The 18,331-nt window shown below is 43.3% G+C and overlaps 1 long non-coding RNA gene across 1 annotated transcript in view; it reads right to left on the reverse strand.

Annotated features, from left to right (window-relative positions):
* Positions 1 to 4,401: 4,401 nt before the first annotated feature.
* LOC139077789 (uncharacterized) overlaps positions 4,402 to 18,331 on the reverse strand; it is a 47,886-nt gene continuing 33,956 nt past the window's right edge. The window contains exons 3-5 of the long non-coding RNA XR_011530287.1: positions 18,129 to 18,204; positions 11,473 to 11,611; positions 4,402 to 5,110 (exon numbers count right to left, since the gene is read on the reverse strand). This is a non-coding gene — a long non-coding RNA (uncharacterized lncRNA). The remainder of the gene's footprint in view (positions 5,111 to 11,472; positions 11,612 to 18,128; positions 18,205 to 18,331) is intronic.

The following is an 18,331-nucleotide window of genomic DNA, read 5'->3' on the forward strand; positions in this document are numbered from 1 at the left end:
TCACCATTGATTTGAGAGATTTCGTTAGGAATTACAATATCAAGCTGAAGTCAATGTCTACTTTTTCCCTTTTTAAGGATCTATTTTGAGATCTTATTTTACCATAAGACCTAAGTGGTTACTTGGAATATAGGAGTTTGCATCATACTGCTGGTATCACACCTGGCACTTGGAAGGCAGCTCTAAACAGCCGTGGTGCCATTATAAAACCCATTGGCTTATAGCTTCTTACTGTGTGGCTGCCTCCTAAGAATAGATTGCATTTTGATATATGGACTTTAAATCTCCTGACCTTTGTGAGTGATTTTTCAAAGATTTTTATCTGTTGCCATGCGGTCTGTAGTCAGAGTACCAATATTTCAAGGCTTGATTTTTATCTTGGGAGTTGTCAGTAACCTGAGTATGCCCAAGGAAATTTTTCCCATGAAAATAGCCTTCAGTTCGTTTTATTTAAATAAACAAATCGGTCGAGGAAAATGGTGGCATGAATAAAAGTCAGACATGGACAGGTAATTTGTAATGAGAAGTTGGGTAAATGTGGACCCCAGGCACATCTCTGCTCAGTGCTTCCTGTCAGGAGGAGTGGCCTGCTGTCGATAAGTGTAAATTGAGTTTCTCTACTTGACCCAAACAATGATGCTGTGCCTCACATTCTGCCAAGGTAGTTACACAGTTGCTATTTAGTACAAGTCTCAGCCAAAGATGAACTCTGAGTGCTCTAAATAGCAGCAAAAAAACTCCTGGTCCCCTGAAGGTCAGGTGCAATTCTCCAGTGTGTCAGGTGGCAGTTATCACAGGTTCTCCTAGAGGAATCAGAAAGTCTTTTTCTGGAACTGCAACACAGACTGGGTGTTGGACCTAGTCTCAGGCACAATGGAAACCCAGATGCAGCCAGGAGAGACCTTGCAGAGCTAGGGCTGTGACGTATATATGGCAAGTTGGCTTTGGCTATCATCTGTTTGGACTGATCTAACATTGGGACAGAAAACAACACTCAATTTCTTCCCAGTTTGGTCTCATTTTATTTGTACATATATTCCTCTCTTTCTTAAGAAGACTCCTCCTTTAGGGCTAATTTAAGCAACACTCACTCCACTGAGCATGATCCTTTATTCCCAAGCAAAGCTCGTTAATTGGAGAATCGCTCATTTGACTTCTGAATACCCTTTTGTACCTGTATTTGCTAAACGTATCTAATTACTATGAAGGCTTTCAGTATGAATCCTTCTTGGGTAGCCTTTCAAAGACTTGTGGAAACACCCAAGGCTGGCTTCACTTTTGCTTCCTCTATTTAAATAGGATGGCCTTTCAACTTTTGGAGCTGAAATGAATGATACAACATTAACTTTTCTGAATACGGTAGGGTAGAGCTGGTTCTTTAAAAAAAATTTTTTTATGCCAACTAACCACTCTGCAGCTGGACCAGGAAGCTTCCTGGCATTACAACGGTCCTGAGGAGAATGTGGTCACTGATCAATAAAACCCAAATGTGGGGAACATAACAAGAGGCCAGTTGTAATATTAGGAATGCTCTTTTCAGCTTCTTTCTCACTTCTTCTAAGTCTGTGTGTTTGTATGTGGCAGCTGCCTATTTATTTTCTCACACAAAAGCTCAGTGGAGGAACTGTTCTCACTAATTGCTAATGGGTGAAATTGCTTGTGCTCACAAGGAGAGATTCTGGTGACAGATAATTAAATATCTAAGTGGTTGAAAGTGTCAGGAGAGAAAAATGATGTCTTCATCTCAGCAGGTTCATTTTTTAAACTGTATTAGTTGGGCTTGTTTTTCTCCATATTACCCTCATTCATGTCAATGAGAAAAATCCAGAGAAACTGAAAAGACAATCCCCCTCGACTCCAGACTTCTTTTGCCGTTGACCTAGTTGTTAAAAGAAGAGGGTGCAGAGAGGCTCCAGAGAAGACACCAGGACTGGAGTTCCTAAGACTTTTCCTCCCTAGGCCTGTCTGTAGCCTTTGTGAGTGTTCTTTTCAGAGTGGGTTGTATTTTTACTCTAGAATAAGTGATGCTTTCTTGGGGCACTTCTTCTATGCAGTGGAAGTGACTGTCTACCCATGGTGGTGATTAGGGGATGCTCCAGAACAGTGCACGGACACTCTAACACTTAGTGGAGTCTTCAAAAATCCAGAATCAATAAAATGACTCGGGTGGGGGTGCTATGGGAGTTTCAGATTTAAAGGGAATCCTTATGTGATTTTTTTTTTTTGGTAAAATATTGAATCTTTTTTTGAAGCAAATTATCACATCCCAATTTATCCTGTGTAAATCTGGAATGCCACATGGAAACTTGACTTTAACTGGAACACGCCTTCACTAAGCTAGTTCAAAGCCAATTTCTCCCCTTCTCCATCTAGAAAGGAAACTCCATGACAGCAGAGTTCTTGCTGTTTTATAACTATTGATGCTTGAGAGCACACAGTAGGGACTCACCAAATATTTGTTGAATGAATAGGACAAATGAAGAGGCCGACAAGGAGCTAATATTCTAAAATGTGATCAAAGAGGCAAGTTCCAGAATTCCTTGTTAGTGCTAATATTTAAAAGAGCCCTCTTTGGGTTAAAAAAGAAAGAATTTGATTTGGGGTCTTAACATAAGAGCTGAATACTAATTTTACCCTAATGCAATTTCTCCAGACCTGTGGACTCCTTCATACATTTATGTAGGTTACAAACAGTGTGACCTGTAGCTGGCTGCCTGGGGATGTTGGATCATGCATTCTGGTTGGCTTCCTTTTTCTGTGTCAGGACATAGTTGTAAATTCATGCACAGGTCATCAACTGTCAACGTGTAAGATTTACAGCACTTCTCGTTCCATGTCATGACCTTCCCTCGTGGAAGTTTAAATGGGAACTGATATGGGGTTTGGGTGTGGGGGAGCACCATTAAATGGAAACATAGTTCTGCTGTATCTCTTGCTTACAGCGAAGCTGGAGACTCAGGCCTGCATAACATGACTCCCGTGTTCACGTTACAGTTGGGGAAAACCAGAGCTACGTGATTGAGTGGCACCTTCTGAGCTCCTGTTTGCACCTTCAAACTGAGCTGGCACGTGGTATACACGAGTGCAGCTCAGGAGCACATTTCACTTAATCCACAGGGCATCTGAGTCACACGAGTACAAAATGAGAAACAGACGTGACAGCAGGTGCTTTCTGCCCTGCTCTTGTATAACTAACTCAAACGTGTCTGATTTCAGTAAGAGATTTGCAAGAGCTTGTCCATAAAGTGGTTAAGTTTCATTGGTTTTTGATAAAAGAGCTTCTTTATCCTCCCACCTCAGTCTCACAGCACAAATTCAAGCACGCATAAAACTTCCATTAGAAAAAGTAGAATGGCTGTGTTAAAAATAAGATTTAAATTAAGGGCCAACCTCAGTAACCTGCCAGTTTCCCATTTTCCCTGTAAATGGCCATTGATTTTCTTGCTTTGGATAGCCTGATTTTAAGTAGGCAATAATTATGCTAAAGTCTAGAGTGGTTCCAAGTATATTGTGTAAATATGGCTTTTAAATATATTAAAGAATAAATATTTAACCAATAAACCAAAGCAGCTTCAAAGAAGTTGGTCAACTTCAACGGAGATGAAACACATTTGAAAAAAAAAAAAGCCTAAATAAGGATTTGTTCAATAGACCATAACCTTTTATGGCTCAAGAAAGAGTACACTACCTTTGCACCTTGAAATGTTCCTAGAAAAGTCCTCATTTCCTGGACCAAAGGTTGTGTGTGATTGGTGCAAAGCTCTGCCCTACTGTTGCCTCATGGACTGGGTCATTTGGAGGCACTCTTTTTGTATTTTCAAGCCTTAGCATTTAGAAGGTGCTCAATAAATGTTAAATGATGATACTGACAAATAAGACTCAATTTTGGTTCTGTTTAGGCTGAATACCATTCACAGCAAAGCGGCCTATTTTGGCTATCTATGGGGAACAGAGAAAGTCTGTTTCACCTTTTCAGTAGAGGCTTACTGACCTTGGGCAAGACACGTTATGTCTCTGGCCTTCAGTCCTCATCTGCAAATCAAGGGGGTGATCTAGACAACCTCCAAGGTTCCCCTGGTTATAATTTAGGGTATGATTCTGTGGGAAATTTGGGTTTTGCTATGTACACTAAGAATTTTCTACAGAATAATCCACAACTTAAATGTTTCCATAGCCTAAAACTGCCACATCTGTGTGGAAATTATTACAGGAACTTTTCTAACTTAGATATCGTGAATTGGGGCTGTCTAAGTTTGGTTACACAGTTTGTGCCCTGCAGCATTCACATAGACTATGAAGTGAATAGTTACCCGTCACCCTCGACTTATACAACATCGCTGCTCTGCCTTAAATATATGAGATATTTTCTTTCCAGCTAGTGAACAGATTCATGCTGTTAGATTTTTTTAATGCCTGTGTTTATTGCAATTCTGCCAACTTCTTCTTTCAGACTCTTTTTCTGAGGAGACTTTCCCCCGATCCTCTTCCCAAGCCTTGATAAGAATGAAACAAACATCTAGTCCCTCATATGTGGAAGATAAACAAATAAATGCACACATAGATAAGGAGAACAGGTTAGTGGTTACCAGAGGGGAAGCAAGTGGTGGGGGGTGATAGGGGTAAAGGGGCACATATATATGGTGATGGACAAAAGCTAGTCTATTGGTGATGAGCACCATACAGTCTATACAGAAACTGAAATATGATAATGTACACCTGAAATTTACACAATATTATAAGTCAGTATGACCTTAACAACAACAACAACAAAAGGTAATCATTCTCACTCAGATGGGTTCTGCTCTGAAAGCAAGGGAGAAAAGACCCAGAGTTGGGGCACCAGGCTATTTTGCTGCCCCTTCCCTGGCACTGTGCATGTAGGGTAGGATGGCATCAGATGGCAATAAACATAGGTTTTTGGTGGCCTGGGGGTTAGGTAGCTTCTGTATTTTCTATGTTTCCAGTATAGAGAAGAATCAACAACAGATTGTTGTTTCTTGAAGCTCAGCCCAGGGTTTGGCTAATGGGACTTTTCCATCTTGCGTCTGGAGAGAGTTTGATCTTGAGCTGGAGCTGATCTCATCCATAAGTGGACTTCAGGCTTGGTGGCCTGGGGAAGACAAAAGTGGAATGAAAGCTGGCTGCTTCTCTGCCTCCACACTCGGAAGAGATAAAGACACCGGGGTTTGCTCGAGCCTGTACTCTCCCTTGTGGGGAGCAGAGCTGGGCTCTTTAAAAAAACATTATTGCTTAAAAATAACAAGCAGGAGCTGAAGTGCTTTTCAGCTAATGGGTAAAAACTAGCTCTTTCTTGCTGAAGTCAAATTAATATTTAAAGCCAGGGTTTTGGGCTTTGAGATGTTCTCACTAACTTAGTGGAGTTTTCACTACCTGCTACTGATGAGAGTTGCTTTTTGCCAAGTGTACCCACCCAGAGCATGCTTCACTTCTCTGGCAGCACTTTCAGCTCTGGGCACGGAGTTCTAGGCTGTGCAGTACACTGACAGAGACAGAGTCAACCTTCCCTCCTGTTCAGACAGCTTAACTCAAATGATGAAATTATCTGACGTTGAAAGTTAGATCAGTTTTACCAGCTGGCCAGTACACACAAGCTTGTAAGAGATGAGCAGCCCAATGCCTAATAATCCACATCATCATAGCAATATTTAGGCTGAAACGTGGAGACTGAAACCATTCAACAACAGAATTCTGACTAGTTAATCTCTTCTGATGTCTGTATGTTGCCCCTGACTAATCTATCAGCAATAATAATGAAATTGTTAACCCCAGCAATGATACTTTTTATTGAGACCCTGCTTTGTGTCTGCCACTTTAGGTACATTGTCACTCATCCCTACCCAGACCTGTGAGATCATGGATATTGTTCTCTCTATTTTACAGGAGAAGGTACTGAATCTCAGAGAGGGGGATGGCATTGCTCCATATGGGGTCGGGCTTCAAGGCCAAGAGTAAAGCCTGGATCCATCCTCCAAGCCATGTTGTGAACCTACCCTTCATCCCAGTTAGAAATGCAAGGCTTCCTGCCATCTTCAACCCCGTTCTCTAGTCTCAGGCCATTTTGTGGGTATATCGTTGGCCTCTTCCAGTTGCCCTGAGGATTCTTCCATCTTTCCACGAGGTTCCTTTCCTTGGGCACTTTCTGGTTATGTGATCCTGAGAAAGTTATTTAGTTCTCTGGCCTGAAGTTTCCTCATTTATATAATGGATACAAAATTATGTACATTTCATTATAGATTTTTTAAAGGCTTAAATGTGATAATGTCTACGACACCTTTAGTACAGTGCTTGACACATAGTAGGGCCTCAATAAAGGACCTTGTATATAGTAGGCACTCAAGTATTGTGGAATTGATGCCACATTCCAATTCCTGTCACTTAGTGTCTCTCCCACCTGTACCACCTTCCCTTTGCACTGCTCACGCACTAATTCAGACTCTCATGACTTAGCACCTCAGCGTATTGCAGCTGGCTCCTAATTTTTTCTCCTCATATCAGTTTTTTACTTTTATAGCCTAGCTCACATATTTCTTAAAAATTAATTTTCCCAAAGCAAAGCTCTGATTATATCACTTATCTGCTCTGAAACCTTCAATGACAGCAAATCACCCACTGAGTTAGGCAAACATTATATGGTAACATTCTAATTGAAATGTCCAAATGTGTCTTTTCCTACCGCTTAATGTATCCTCACTAGATTAAAGTTTATCCTAGAGATACAATCATCTGCCCTGTCATCTCTCCTTTTGACAAAAGCTACCACATTCACAGCCCTTGCTGAATAACACACAGGAGCACAGCTGGTTGGAGCAGAGTTGGGCTCCTGATCCAAAGGCTGCCAATTCATAAGCTGTTTAGTGTTGACCCAGCTCTAAAAGATGAACTTGTTGAGCTAGATTTTGTATAACGATCTAGAAAGAATTGTCCTAAGAAGGAATTGAAGTAAAAAATGCATGAGAAAGGCTGATGGGGACATGGAAAACCAAAGCCATGTGTAGATGAAATAAAGGAAAAGCAGAAATGACAAGCAAGCAGAGTTAGCATGACTTAGCACATGTTGGCCCTCAGCACATATTTGGTGAGGGAATGAACAAATGCCAGCTGGAACAGGAGAGGAAGAAGCAGATACACAAAGTGCATGTTAATAGTGTTAATGGTGGAGCAAAAGGAACACCCCCAAGAGAGGGCTCTCCAGGGCCATTTTGAATCCAGAGTCCTCCTTCATCTTTGTCTCTGTAGGGCTCAAGCCCTACTATGGCTCTTGTTTTTGGATTTCAGAGACATTGTACCTTGTCACCCCATATGCGTCCTCACGGAAATTCCCTTTATTTGAACTAGTTGGAGTGGACCTCTGTTTCTAGTCAACCAAAGGACAGGATTGAAACATCATTGGAATGAGAACTGAAAAGCATAGATTCTACTTCTGGTTCTATTGCTATTTCTTCACATGAGTCAGTCAATGAGTATTGATTTCATGCCTGTTCTGAATCTGACATTTTTCAGAAGTCGGGGACACGGTGGTGACCAAGAAAATCTACTCTCTGTTTACATCCTGTAAGGGTGGTAGCAATAAGATGCAAACAAAGGAGTAAAATAGTCTCAGCCCCGGATAAGTGCTATGAAGAATGTGGGAATGTGAAAGAGAGTGACTCGGGCTGCTCTAGCCAGTGCTTGGCTTTCTGAACTGAGACCTGAGGGATGAGAAAGTGGTAGCCATGTAAAGATCTGTGCAGACAGCAATCTGAGCAGAAGGAATTACCATTTGGAGACAGAGCCAGGAATGACAAGGGTCCTTTCAAGGAACAAAGATGGACAGTGTGACCGGATTGAGTGAAAAGGGATGAGTGGAGGGAGATGGCGGGGATGGGTTAGCAGGTCAGACTGTGTAGGGTTGTGAAAGCATGGAAAGGAGTTTAGGTTTCATTTTAAGTGTAAAGGGTTTTAAGCAGGGGTATGAGATGATGCATTTATGCAGATTATTCTGATTACTATGTGATGTATCTACTGGAAAGGGAAAGAGTGGAAGGAGCGAGACCAGTTCAGAGCTATTGAAACAAGATAGGCAGGAGTTAAATACAGTATAAATTAGTGTCCTACTAGTGGAGATTATGGAGAAGAGTTAAATTAGTGGTTAATTTTTGGAAATGAGACTAGTACCTTAATTTAGATATGGGATATATGAGAAATGGAGAATTAAAGGATGATGGCAAGGTTTTGGACCTGAACAACCCTGGAATGGGGGTGCAATCTATTGAGATGGAGAAGGCCACGGGGCAGGAGATAGGATGGGGAGAGGCTTGGGTAGAGAAACAGCAGTTTTGTGGAGAGATCTGGGCTGAGAGTTATCAACATATGGTGGCATTTAAACTCATGGGACTAGATGAGTTTTCTAAAGCGAGAACGTGGAATAGAGCAAAAAGGAGGGTCAAGGGCAGAGTTGTGGGCACTCTGGCTGGCCTCAGGCTGGCCACTTTGTTTTTCTGGATTTTAGCTTCCTTTTAAAATGAGGGACATGGGCTAGATCTCTAAGCTGCCCTCTCACCTTAACATTCTTAGGTTCTGTAATTGAAACAAGGACGTATACATAAATCATTGAATCTGAACTTAAAATTATATATTGTCAAAGTCAAACACATTCAACAAAGGCTGCCCCAACAAATCAGCAGCCTGCAATAAGGTCAGGCTCACTTAGTTGTGAGAAGCTGATTATTATTATATTCTTTGTTAAAGAAGTGACATTTCAAGAAAAGAATGACTTAGCTTATGAAAAGCAACTGGTTTTGTGCTGAAATAGAAGATCATGGGGAAAATGACGATAAGGGGCCAAGGCTGCAGTTATAAAGTGGAGACCCTTCCCATCTCTTAATTTGGGGCCTCAATTGCCTAATTATTTGAAAATTATTTGTGCTTCATAAAAAGAATCTTTCCAATAAGAACCGCTTACACCTGACTATAGGATCATTTGTCGATCTGATTCCTCCGCCTGTGTGAAACAAATGACAGGAATTAGCAGTGGAGAAATTCCAGCTCACAGGTGTCCGTTATGAGGAGAAATGTTGCTAATGGGATGCACACCATCTTGCCTCTCCACAGGGAGCGCTCAAGGCCTAGCTTTGGTATCTGCCGGGGCACATGGAAAGTAACTTGGGCACAGATCGTAACTTATGAGCTGGGGAGTGAGAATGAGAGGTGAAACTAATCTTGGGACTTGTGTGAAAACTAATAACTCCAGGTCTTCACATTCCGCTGTTACTCAAGGAGCCCAAAGCACTTTATAAGCGTGGAATAATTTGTTCATGCCTCCAAATTTTCCCTGTAAGTCAGAACAATGGTTCTCCTCCTTCCCTCCTACTTCTGTGCCTGGGGAAGCAGGCTGAATCCCAGAGAGGTAAGTTACCTTCAACCCCACCACGAGTTAGTTACCAGTTACACGATATGAAAATTTCAAGGCAAGTGTTGTCATCCACCTTGCTCAATATTTCCCAATTTCATGAAAATTGTCCCAGTTACCTAGGAGACTTGGTATAACTTTGTAGATAGGCTAAAGGTATTTATGAGCTACAAAAATTTTCAGCTGTCAGTCTGATTTTTCACCCTAGCTAAGACTTACTGGAATCACTCACAAGCATAAGCTGGAGTCACATGGCACGTAAAGATGAGATGAAAACTATAAGGCATTTTTTCAGGATCCACATGGCCTCCATTTCGACGTGGTGTAGCCCACTGATCCTCTTACCAAAAAAATCTGGAACCCACTCCTGACCAATTAAGTCAGACTCTCTGGGGTGGGGACTCGGGTACCCATAGTCTTTAAAAGTCCCTACTCTGCTGCCCGGGCTGAAAATCACAGGTGGAGCAGAAAGGACATGGATCCTCCACCTGTTTGCTGTGGGCATGTCATCAACTTCTCTGAACTTGGGTTTCCTCATAAATTGAACATAGTAACACTTACCTCATGGGGTTGTCGCGAAGATCAAGCGAAATTAAGTAACAAATAGTACTTTATGGCAAGTACCTAGGGTTTACTGAAAAAATGTTAACTCCCTGCTCTTCTTTACCTCAGCTTTTGTGGAAACAGTTTCCATTTATTGTGTAACCAGGATGGAGTTTTCTTTCTTTTTTTTAATTGAGGTTTAATTGACGTATAACATTATATTAGTTTCAGGTGTACAAGACAATGATTTATATTTGTATACATTGTGAAGTGATCACCACAATAAGCCTAGTTAAGGAGTTTTCTATAATATGATAGAAATGCACTTCTATATCTCATTGTCAACTGAAAGACTAAAACATGAAAGGACCAATACCTCTAGCTTGGGTTTAACTGAAATTAGTCAGTAAAGCCAAACGAGCAGTTGGCCTTGCCAGGAAGCGTCTGGTTCAGCCTTCATAAAGGGCAGGTTCTTCGGTTTCTAATCAGTTCTTAACTCCAAGCAGAAGCCAGGATGAAAGACCACAGCAGAAGGGAGGTGCTCTCTATTAGATGGGCATGGCCACTTCGGCCCCTGCATCCCCCAGGGAGCTCACTAGGGTAGGCGAAGGGGAAGTGATGGCCCTTGTCTTCTCAGAAGCTAGGTCTTAACAGAAGCAGAGCTCTGGCCATGAGCAAGAATAATCTGGCTCCAGCCTGACTTTTTGTTTGCTTAATTTCATCCTCTGCCCCTCAGTTGCCCTGGTGCTGGGGTCTCTCCCTGGTCAGAGGAGACCAGCCCAGACTCCCAGTGCCTGAGCAGCTCAGCTGTCTCTGCTTTATAACAAGGCTCTTCCTGGCTGGAAATAAAGCAGAGCCAGTAAAATGGCATTTTCACGAAACCAGTTACCTTCCATTCAAAAGCTTGTGGCCTTTTGGGCTTGATCCAGGGAAGAAGAGCCCAACTGCACACATGGAAACATCGCTGTCGGGCACAGATGTCTAGGCTCTCCTCAGCCACTTATGGGATGAATGGTCAGTGTGGCTGTGGGGGCTGTGATTGCAGACCCCTGCGCAGCCTCCCTCCCCGGGCTGGGGGCCAGGGAGAGACTGTGTCTCCACCCCTCTCTCCTCACATCAGACAGCAGCAAGCAGAGAAAAGGGAAGCCTGCCTTTGGTTGTGTTAATGAGGGTCACTATGTTCCACAGGTGATCCCATCACAATTCCCTCCCGGGCCTGCTATGGGGGGGCCCATCTCCACCCCCAAATGGATTTAGTTTTGGTCAGGGGACTCAGAGGGCAGGAGCCATGGCACCATCATGCTCTAACCGGGAGCCCCAGGGCTGTGTGTGGGCTCCAGGATCATGCGCCGAGTTGCAGCACACAGCTGTAGTCAAGCTGCTCAAGCTGCACTTCCTATCATCTGTCCTTCTATCTACCAAGGGCAACACTGAGGCAATTCCCCATCCATTCATCTGTCCATCCATCCATCCATCCATCCCTCCATCCATCCAGCATTTACTGGGCATCTTCTATGTACCTGGCACTGTGGTAGGTGCTGAAGGTCCATTGATGTGGAAGAAACAGCATGTGGAAGAAACAGCACTGCTGTCAAAGATCCCAGGGTTAGTGCGCGAGATCCACAATGAACAGGTATTGGTTGGTTAGTGGAATACCATCTGGTGAGATAAGAATGATCACAGTTAGGAATAGGATATGTTGAGATTCTGAATTTTATAACAGGAGTCCTGGGTTGGGCAGGGGGAGGAGGCATACTTCTAAGGATATTCCTGAGGATAATTAATTCCCTGGGACAATTTACACATCTTAGGGACCATCTGCTTTGAGAGGGACCCAGTGGGAAACTGGAGGATTGGGGCTTGGTGTCAACTCCTGGTTGGAGGACTGCTGTTGTTCACCCCTTCTCCCATCCTAAAGGGAGGGTTGGGTAAGCGTCAGCAAAGGGTTGCTCTCTTGTGTCTCATTACCGCAAGCTGCCCTCCCAGGGGCAAAGCCTGAAAACCCACCCATCCCATTTCATTATTTTGCAAAGAGAGGAGCTACAAGTGCAAGGATGATGGTGGAGGCTTCTTTCAGGATTATATTTAGAATCAACTCCTACATTCAAATGGAATCCTAAGCAGGCTTTCAGGTGGGTGGAGCAGTTGCTTGGCTGGGCAACCTTCCTTTGGATACTGGGAGCAGCTACCCGAACCTTGGTTGAGGAGGATCTTTGGTTTGTCAGAAGGAGGAAATGTGAGAAGGTATATTTTGTAAGCTAAAATAAGCCCCCAGCCTCCACTCCAGCTGGAGCAGATTAAAATTTGTGGCCCCTTGGCATTTCCTGAGGAAACAGAATATTTTTTTCTCCCTAAAATGACAGGTCCCTGGTTCTGTAATGAGGCAGTAAGATTTGAAAATAAATAGAGATGGACCTAAAATTCATTTTGATTGAAGCCAAACTTGGTTTGATGCCTGTTTATAATGACCTTAGATAATTTTGCTTGATTACTCAGTGTATTATGTTTGTACTGGGGGTTCTGGAAAAAAATTATTTGCTTAGGATATGACTGAGAGAGAATCACTTTTCATCATAGTTTGGGCTAGTTCCATTCCTCTTGAGCATAGAAATATGGAATGGGGATGAGTATGAGATGAGAGGCAAAGAAAGATGAGAGTGAGGCCAACCCCGGGGCCGAGTGGTTAAGTTCGTGCTCTCCGCTTCGCTGGTCCTGGGTTTCGCCGGTTCGGATCCTGGGCGCAGAGATGGCACCCCTCATTAGGTCATGTTGAGGTGGCGTCCCACATACCACAACGAGAAGGACCCACAACTAAAAAATTATACAACCATGTCCTGGGGGGATTTGGGGAGAAAAAGCAGAAAAAAAAAAGATGATTGGTGACAGTTGTTAGCTCAGGTGCCAATCTTAGGAAAAAAAGAAAGATGAGAGCCTGCATTTCCACTTTCTCCTTACCAGGAAGCTCCAGGATGACTTAAGTCCTTTCTTCCTTCTATCTGTTACCTGGGACCTTGTTCTCCTTTGAGGGCTTTTGAAGGCTAAACACTCTCAGCTCATACAGCCCCATTGCCCAGCCCCTCGTTAACACCGTCGTTGATCAACATGAGGAAGAAAAGTTGAATATGTTATTCATGTGTGGGGGCTCCTCTAGTCCTTGGCAGAGATTCTTCAGGAGAATATGCAGAGAGGGGAATGCTTCTTCAGACCCACAATCTTGTTTAGTCATAGCCTCAGCCAGGGGTCCACATAGCCTAACACTCCTTCCTTAAAGTCATCCTTGGGAGACTTTCTGGTTGTTGAACCCTAAAAGCAATTTTGCTGTCAACATAAGAGCCCCTGATGTACCCTCCATTCTGTTAAGCTGTAGCTGGACAATAGAGATTGAAAACCAAAGATGACATAAAAGCCAAATGTTTCTGGCACATGGCTGGTTACAAACATTTCGCCTCTCCCTGTGTCCCTAGTTCTATCTCCTGTTCCACCAATTTATCAGAATTCATCCACTCTTCCTTGACGGAGCTATCACCACCAGCACCATTTCTTCCACGTTGAATTATTTATTCATTCAACAAACATTTAATCTAATACTTCCTATGTAGCAGGGATACCAAGATGAAAGATCTGGCTGTGTTTTCAAGAAGCCTCCAGTCTAGCGGGACACAGACGTGAAGAACTGGTATATGCACGGGCTGCTGTGGGTGGTGGTGTAGATGCATACAACGCAGTGGAAACTTGGAGTAAAGTAGTCTGAGTTGTCCAGGGGAGCCAGGGATGTTTCCCAGCGGAAATTACCCTGAGGACTGAGGGATGACTAAGGGTTTTTTAGGAAGATAAGAGTGGAGAAGGCATTCTAGCAGAAGGAAGAGCATATATGAAGGCTTAGAGCCATGAAAAAGGACGGTAATTTCTGGGACTGGTGAGTAGCCCCGGGTGACTGGATCCTAGGTTCCATGGGGTTTGGCCTCTAGGCCAGTGAAAAGCCCATTAATGTTGCTTAGGAAGATCTTTTTTGCTCCCATGAGTAATAGGAAGCCGCTGAGGAATTTCAAAGAGGAATAACCGGAGCCAATTGTGATGTGATATTTTGAGAACTAGATATAGACTGACAGAAGGGTTGACATCCCCCTGCCACTCTGTAGTGGATGCTGTAGCGTGTCGCCCTACGCTGGGCATTTGTCTCCCCAGCTGTTGGGAGTATTGCCTGCTGATGTCTCACAACTGAGTTCTTCCCAGAAAACTGGCTGAAGAGAGCTGCTTGCCCCAGACCCTGAGGGCATTTAAAGGCTTAGCTCCAGCTTGGGACAATTCTGAAGGGCCATCCCAGCTCCAGAGTGCCCTGTGGGATCCACTGACACCTTTGTTGTGACAGTGTCACAGCTCAACTCCTCCTTGTGCCTAATTCTGCTTCCTTTACTCCCTTGCTGGTGTTGTCCCCAAGAGCCCCGCCCATAAGCCACCTGTGAGCAAATCTCCATCTTGGAGTCTGTTTTTCAGGGACCTCAACCTGCAACGCTCTTCCTTGATCCAGAGAGTTGGTGGCCTATCCCTCCTCTCTGGGGTCACCGTCACTCCTCTGAGTCTTCACAGCAAAAGAACGGGGGTTGAGACTTTGACATAAGAGGTTTTGCAAAGTTTCCAACTCTTGTTTGTACACCAAAATCTTTCTCCAGGCACTTTTGAAGACTGTGTGGAGGAGAGCAGAGGTGACCCTTCACTGACCAGTCCTTTCCTTTGGTGTTTGGGGAGGACATATTTAGGCTCTTCTCACATAAAAAGGTGAACCTTTGCCACAATGGCTAATTGGAGCTATGTTTTTGTAGGACTCAGCTGGTAAATTATGACTTGTTTATTTGCTTAGCATCTATCTCTGCACTTAACCAATTCAAGGAGAATTTCTGACTTAGTATTTACAAAAGATTATAGAACTTAGGATTTAAAAAAATAGGCAATAAATTCTTATAGCACAAAATTCATAAAGAAAATTTTTTTGAATTTTTGGGATAAGTAATAAATGCCTATAACAAAATATTGAAAAAGCACAAAAAGGTATAAGGTAGGTATGATCCTTTTTCCTTCCCCTAACTCGTTTAATACTGCCCTCTCTTTCATTCCTCTCCCTCACCCCAAACAACCACTGAGACTAGTTTTTGGCACTTTGTAAAGGTAAAAGATTTAGCTCGTCCTTCCTTTCTGGTGAATTGATCCCCATTGACAAGACCTCAATACATAAAGGCTGGGAACCAGGAATGTTGTATAACTGACCTGTTCTATTTCTCAGGCTGTAGCTAATTTATAGATTTTCAGTGTTGGAAGGGTCATTAATAAATGCTTAGTTTGAGAAGCCTTTCCTAATTTCCCTCAGGAAATCTTTATCCATTTTGAGATGCTGTGCCTTTGTATTTATATCTCAAGACATACTTTCCTTTTTAATGTTAAACATAGATTTCATTTTTTAATTATAAAATCATATCATTTCATATCAGAAAATGTAGATAAGCCATAGCTGTATTATCACCCTCCAGAGATAAACACCTATACCTTGTTGTACACACTTCTAGAACTTTCTCCATGGTGTATAAGTACCTTTATATACATATTCTTTTAAAAAGTGATATCACACTATAGGTTTTTAAACTTGTTCTACCCTAGTATACACTCTGAATATCTTTCCATTTCAATAAATCATTTCAACATTTACATTAATTAGAACAGCCTGACTGTTGTTATGAACAGACCCAACCATGTGATGGACGCACACAATGCCAGTTTATTTCTTGCTCTTGTACCAGTCCTGAACATAAATAGGCCACAAGGGCAGCTCTCCTCCAAGGGGGCGTGCAGGAATTCTGGCTGTCTGAGGCTTTGCCACCTTCAACACATGACTTCCTGGGTTTGGTGATCTTGCCATCCCAAACAGCCAGAAGGAGGAAGAAGCATGTTGATCTCACAGGCGCAACACTGGGAGTGGTATCGTTTCCATCCACTTTTCATTGGCCAGGCCTCAGGCACATGGCCACACCTAACAGTAGAGGAAGTTGGAAAGTATATCTAGCTGTGTACCCAGGAATATGAGGAGGAACTTGGGTGAAAATCTAGCAGTCTCTGTCATATATTTATTAACATAGCTTGTCTGTGGTCTCTCTCGTGCCTGAAAAGCTGAATCCATGTCTGATTCATCTCCACAACACTTTTTACAACAATAGGCACACAGTTGACCCTGCTCCATAGATATTTGCTGAATGAATGAATGAATGAATGAATGGAGCCTACCTAGTTCTATTGTCCAGGATTAAGGAGAATCTAGTACTTTTGTTAACTAGATTAATATTATTGTAGTAATTTGTTAAGGGGTAAACAAGAGATCATGAAGAAAATCCTCCCGGAAGGAAAAACATTTTAAGGGAAAGGCAAAGTACTCAGCCTGGACCAGGAATAAAGGTGAAGGGGATGCAAACTTCCCAGAAGTTAAGAAGGATCTTGACCAGAAATAGTTTGGACTCACATTGTAAGGGAACTTGTATAATTTTTTTCCCCCAAAGCTGGATAAAGCAGTTCTCTCTAGAACCTTTTTGGGTCTGAACAGTAAACCTCGACGTTTCTCTAGTCTGTATCTTCATGATGTACTTACATTTACAGAAAAGAAATTTTTTGCTGTTGCTAACAAACAGGTCTGAAGGTGAGCTGTTGAGGGCTAACTCTAAGAAGTTTGGAAGGCTCTATAGCCTAGGAAATGCCACAAGCCCCCAGGGGGCTGGTAATGGGACTCTGGGGTGGCACCCAGAGAGCAACCGGTGAGGACAGTTGGTCTCCTGGCATTGCTGTAGACAGCAGGATTGAGATCATCGTTGATAAGACCAATGGCTGCTTTTCTAGGCGTTAGGTGATCCTGACGGTGATTCTGGGCAGGTGGGAGGCTGTGGAATTCCCCACCTCTGCCTAGGAAAGCCTGAAAGGTCCGTACTGTTTTGTTCCCCTCTGTCAGGCCACTGAGCGTAGTGACTGGTGCCAAGACAGTTGGCGAAGGAGGCTGAAGCCAGGCCCAGAATTCTATACTCACTCCAAGCCTGGGTTTTATTGTAATGTCAGGTGCCAGTGAGCTCTGTGCTTGATCTCCTCATTCTGACTTGGCCACCCCTGCTCTCCACCTTTATTGTGGGACATCCATTAGGGAATAGTTGATTTCTTACTGTGCAATGTGATCCCCCTAGTATGTACTTACTCTTAGAAACCACCTACAGATTTTGGGTTCAGCTTCCTCTTCTCTACAAGAACTCCTCCCTCAGATTCTCATGGCCAGTAACTGTCCTGTTACAAGTGCAAGAGCACAGTGGCTCTGTTCTATAGTTGGCCTGATTGGGAGTGGACTGAGGACCTCTGGGCATCCTGAAAGCCTTTTTTTTGCAGGATTAGGCACAACTACTGGGACACAGAGGGCACTGGAGGCAGAGAGAGAAGTAAGGCTCAGTCCCCTCTCCAGTGTATCTTCAGAAGCTGGTATCTAGCCAGCCGACACCTAGATGGAGGCATACATCCTTCAGGATGTGAATCCATGTGAATTCTTGCCTCCTCCAAAGGGAAAGGAGGTGATTGGGCCAGGTAATTTCATTGTTGGATAGAATTCCTGGTCCTTTAATATTTCACAACTTACATGAACATCAGCTTAACATGTTGAAGGCTGCTTGCCTTTTCAGTGAAATTTTTAAATGGTGGAGCAGTTACTTTGGCTGCAGTAAAAGCTTTGAATGAGTCAAATAAAGAGCATATATAGTTTCCTTTCAGTATCCCAAGTGGCACATGTAGTTATTAAGATTTAAAGCATTTTGGCCTTCTGATCATAAAATTCCTAGAGTGAGAGGGAGGAGGTGGAGATGAAGGGACAAAGGAAAGGAAGGAGAAGGGTAAGAGGATCCTTATAAATGTCCTTAGCTATTAAGTAATACTATTTTACAGAGCATCGCCCGTCTGAAAGCCTCGAGCCCTTTGTGGGATCAGACCATCAATCCTCACACCGTCCCCTCTAGGAGATAAGTGGCAAATGGCAGCAGACATAAAATATGAAAGAAGAGGTGCTAAAGATGGGATATCAGTTGGTTGCTGAATGTCACCCAGGAAGTTTCTAGACCCTGAATGTGGGGCCAGGTGTCCCAAACCCTGTTAGAATGCTCAGACTGCTCACATGGCCTTGCCCCGGGCTGAGTGAAGGATGAAGGCTGCCATCTTGCGTTATGATCCACTGGGTGTAGAGGAGAGCGCTAGAAAAGAACATGATGGAAAATCACTGAGGGTGGAAGTAGGAGCAAGGCTCTGGGATGGGGCCAAATGATAGCTTTACTTACCTCCATTTTAATTATGAAGTTGTTTGTTTGGATGCGGCTGCCA

The sequence above is a fragment of the Equus przewalskii genome, chromosome 20 (assembly GCF_037783145.1).
Source record: "Equus przewalskii isolate Varuska chromosome 20, EquPr2, whole genome shotgun sequence".
Taxonomy (NCBI): Eukaryota; Metazoa; Chordata; class Mammalia; order Perissodactyla; family Equidae; genus Equus; species Equus przewalskii.